The sequence below is a fragment of the Lygodium microphyllum genome, unplaced genomic scaffold, assembly GCF_053477565.2.
Source record: "Lygodium microphyllum isolate KBCC unplaced genomic scaffold, Lygodium_microphyllum_v1.1.10 scaffold_547, whole genome shotgun sequence".
Classification (NCBI taxonomy): Eukaryota; Viridiplantae; Streptophyta; class Polypodiopsida; order Schizaeales; family Lygodiaceae; genus Lygodium; species Lygodium microphyllum.
This window is the reverse complement of record NW_028229993.1, coordinates 31,268-35,855: the sequence shown is the minus strand read 5'-3', so window position 1 is coordinate 35,855 and position 4,588 is coordinate 31,268. Positions and strand designations below refer to the sequence as shown.

Below are 4,588 nucleotides of genomic sequence, written 5' to 3'. Positions count from 1 at the left end.
TTGTTGAGATCTAGATCTATCCTTTCTCTCTCCTCCCTCTTTCTCTTCCAAATGATGGTTCACACATATGGAATCAAGAAGAAGAGGGGCTAAAGGATGCTTGACCGCCAGCGGTGATCGGATCGCTCCAAGATCAAGAGGAGACTGAGGGAAGGTGTTCAGCACTAAAGAATGATTGCTAGTTTAGTCCATGGGATGTCTGTATTAATTATCAAAAAACCCACAACACATGCATAAACGGTATGCCTCATTTTTACAAAGGAAATTTGCTTCTTTTTTATGTTTGATGGTCTAAATGAAATTCATATGGAACAAAAATTTGTTTGGATCTTTTTTGCATCGTGATTGAGGTCTTTGCATAAAAGAAATGCAAAATCGTAATGATACATGGTCGTAATAATTAAATTCCAACCCAAAAAGTGCATTTTTAGAGTAAAAATTAAGATTTTGTTGGTTTAGGGTGGGGAAAAGAGATTCATGTGGGAAAAAATTCTGATAAAAACCATCTTTCAACTATCATAATCAGTCAATAATCATAGATTAAAAAATAACCTATTTTTATGAATAAATAAATAGGAAAAATGTGATAAAAATAGGTTTTTATGCTTTTAAAATTAAGAAAAGATATGATTAATGTCTGTGAATGTTTTGAAAGGTTGATGCATGAGGTATAGACTCAGTTCATCCTATTTTTTTGTGTTTTAGTGCTTTTTTTTTGCTTTATACATAGAAAATGACAAAAAATAAAACCCTGCACCTATGCAACGATGCAACATATAAACGGTAGGGGGAAAAGAGGGGTGGTGGAAGCGTTTAAGTGTTGAAAATGAAGTAAAGTCTGATATTTTGTTTGTGCATGTCATATAGGGCAATAATCATTTAAGTTTAAAGAGACTAGTAGCACGAGGAAACTCGGTGCTATCTCTAACAATGCAGCAACAACGCAGAGATTGAAAATCATTAAATGGCTAATTTTTACACTCCACTTTGTTGATCTGTTTTAAAATAAAATGTTTGTGCACAACAGGCATCCACATTTTCATTTTGCATGCCACATGGTATAAAATCCTGGATGCATAACACTTGTATACCAAACATTAACCAATGCTAAGAGTGTGAGGAAGGCCTTGCTGTAGGATTAGACAAGCAGTTCCTTGGGGTACGTTCAGTGAGGAAATATCAACTCCTAGATCATTCAATAAATCAAAAAGTGGAGCTTGTACGTTTTTTCTTTATGTTGGAGCAGCATATCAAGGGGCCAATCTCTGAGATGTAGGAGAGTTGCAATGGGGGCCGCGATGATTCTCAACCGAGAGGTTGCCTCCTATGTATGTGATACGTGGTATATTATACCAATATGTATGAAATCTACCTCTAAGGAGTAGGGGAGAGCAAACGTTGGATGATGTCCTATTACAAACACAAAATTTATATTAGATTTTAGTGTAGTCTAAGCCTTAGAGGCTCCTGACTGCGAGGCCATGTGGGGTGTCTTATGTGTCTTAGAGGTCCTCGGCTAGTGCTAGAGAGCTAGTGTCAGGCCCATTTTAGGTCCCGACAGGTGGTGCATTTGCTGGGAGCCATCAATTCCAAATCTAGGGTCTCTAGGAACAAAATAGTATGTTTATGTCCTCTAAGAAGAACCGTCAAGCCAAAATACAAAAAGAGGAACGTGCTGAGAGGGCTAGATGGCAAGCTGAGATTCTAAGGCGTTATTCTTCTCAAGGGAGCAGCTCGATATGCATAAGAGGCAATGGTTTTAATAACCCAAGTGTCACAAGTAGCCCTTTGAGTGCAAGAGGAGGTCCTAATACTTTCCCTCTTCCAGTCCATCAACCCACTTCAAGTGGGGGTGTAGTTTTACCTACACAAACTCCTACTGTCAATCCGATTATAGCCATGGCACAACCCATTGCTTGCAATTCCAACAAGGACACCGGATTTACTGGCATTAGTAGTGCCTTTACCCATCTTCAATGGGTTAGCAGAAGAAGATGGAGAACTCCATATTAATGAGTTTCAAAAACTCATGTTCAACTATCGAATCCAAGATGAAGGACACTTAATGATGTTCTTCAACATGATAATAAAAGGAAGGGCAACAATATGGTATCACGCTCTAAAGGCTGAAACCATAACTAGCATTGACCAATTCTTCACGGCCTTTTGTAGAGAGTTTTCCCCTTAGAGGGGTGTGTTAGCTATATATAGCTAACACTAGCTATATATAGTGTTAGCTATATATAGTTTGTTTATATATAGCGCCCCGATCCCCTCTATATATTCCTATCATGTGTGATCAGTTGACACACTTCTGGGGTTCCACTTCCGTGTCTCATATCTCTCTTCTCTCCTCTCTTCCTTTCATCTTTCGTCTTCCTCACAGTTTCCAACATGATATCAGAGCCCAAGCAGCGCCTGCGAGAGATGGCGGCAGGCACACTGCTGACCCTATGAGGCCTAACCCTATTCTTGCATCGAGAAGATGAGCCAGATATACTCTTCTTTCAATAGGGAGAAGGAAGCCATGGTTGGGAGGGATCGTCATGGTCCTTCTACATGATGCTCCTCGTCTGGTCCAGAGCTAAAGATGGGCACCATCCCATCAGCACTTTCTCTGACCTTGGCTTCGTCGTGTGTAGCCGATGGGGCCGTGCCTCAATCGACCTCACGATCGTCCTCAACCAGGGTGCCTTCTGCATTGCGTACGTACTCATCTTCATCGGAGAGAATCTGGCCTTTGTCTTCAGCACAATTAGGATGATCCCTCTACAGCATCCCAGCCTCGTCGCTCCCCTCGTCAGCTTGTCTCGGCCATCAAGGAGCGACAGATGTCATCGATCCTCCAGACAGGGCAGACAAAGCTCCACCCGTTCCTACAAAGCTCCACCCATTCCTTATGGAGACGTAGCCACCCGTTCCTTCCTCTGCTTCTCCATTGCTTTTTCCCACGCAGGATGCGGGGGACGCAGTACCTCCCACAGAGCACAATTTGCTTTTTCCGCAGTACCTCCCACAGAGCACAAGTTAGATGACTCCATCGGTCCTATTGAGGAAGCCAAAGACTTGGAGCCTGTAGCAGAGCATGCTGTTGTCTCGCGTGATACTGTAACGGAGCCAGATTAACATGAAGCTGATGGTGATGAAGCGCTTGCACCTCACGTGCACCTAACAGAGGACAGCACTCCTCCTAATGAAAATGACGTTCGTAATTCTGAGCAGGAGGCTGAAAAGACTAAACAATATCTTCCACCCGTGTCTTCTTCACTTGCTTCTAAGATTGTGGAATAGCAGGCGCAAGAAAAGCTGGACCTGGAGCCTGAAAAGTAAGAGCCAGAGAAGGTGGGCCTAGAGAAGCCAGAGACAGACAACCAGGAATTAGGGAAGCTAGAAACAGACAATCAGAAGATAGGGAAGATAGAGCCAGAGGAGCAAGAGGCACAGAAGCCAGAGACTGAGCCTGAGAAGGTAGAGATACAAGCAGTAGAGACGGATGAAGATTCTCTGCTAGTTGCTTTCCTGAACATCCGAGCTGCGAGAAGAAGGGTCTGATTAAGGCATGTGCTATTGATGTTGTTGCACCAACATGGGCCGGTCCAATGCCTATAGTCTTTGGAAGAGGGCCTGAAATGGAAACCAGGTATGGTTTATTGCGGGGCTCGCTGCAATCTCCTGGGCTTGGCTTGATGATGTACAATTTCATGGTTAGCAGTCCCGAAAACATCCAGACACAGTACCTCTCTCATGTTTATGTTGATCCAAACAATATAACACCATCTTTATTGGAGAGTAGGCTTGCCTTAACCAAGCGTGAAGGTGCATGCTATGCACCTACTGCTTTCTTGACAGGATTGCTTGACCTGTGCAAACAACAGAGGAGTTTCTTGCTCTTTTTGCAGATCTGGAAGGAAAAGTCCCTGTGTTGATCTTGTCAGCAAACAAAGCTCCAAAGCGATCCAAAGCAAAGATGGAAGCTTTGCAAGGGGCCAAGGGTGTCTCCAAGTATGTGGAAATATCTGATGCCCTGGTTCCTCAGAAAGAATACCTAGATCTTGTTTCATGGATTGGCAATTGGGGCAGCAATGTTTCATGGATTGGCAATTGGGGCAGCAATGACTCCAATTGTTCGAGTCCTGGTTTTCTTTTTCTTCCCCATAACATATCCAATTAGCAAAGTAGAGGTCTACCCTAGAATCCTAGGGTTTAAATCCCGTGTTGGAAGAAGGAAAGCTTGGAAAGAGTAGATGATTAGTGACCAACGGAGAGGTTTAAGTGCGCACGCCGTCAGGACCTCCGCGAGCATATAGAGCAAATGATCAATGAACAATGGAGAGGTTGAAGTGCGCATCTATGCATATGCTTTCATTGTTTTGTCTTGTTCAAAAACGCTAATAGTTACTTACCACTAAACACGTGGAAGGAATAGTTTAAGATTCATGATGATCATCCTCGTTCGTTATTCCAGCTGATGAGGGTCTATATTCCAGCTGATGACACATTATTTCGTTTATATTCTTTCCAGCTAATGAGCGTCTATATTCCAGCTGATGACAAATTGTTTCGTTTATATTCTTTCCAGCTGATGACA

The 4,588-nt window shown here is 42.8% G+C and overlaps 1 pseudogene; it reads left to right on the top strand.

Moving 5' to 3' along the window:
* The first annotated feature begins 3,007 nt into the window (after positions 1-3,007).
* LOC148008023 (uncharacterized) lies at positions 3,008-4,171 on the top strand (annotated as a pseudogene).
* The last annotated feature ends 417 nt before the right edge of the window (positions 4,172-4,588 follow it).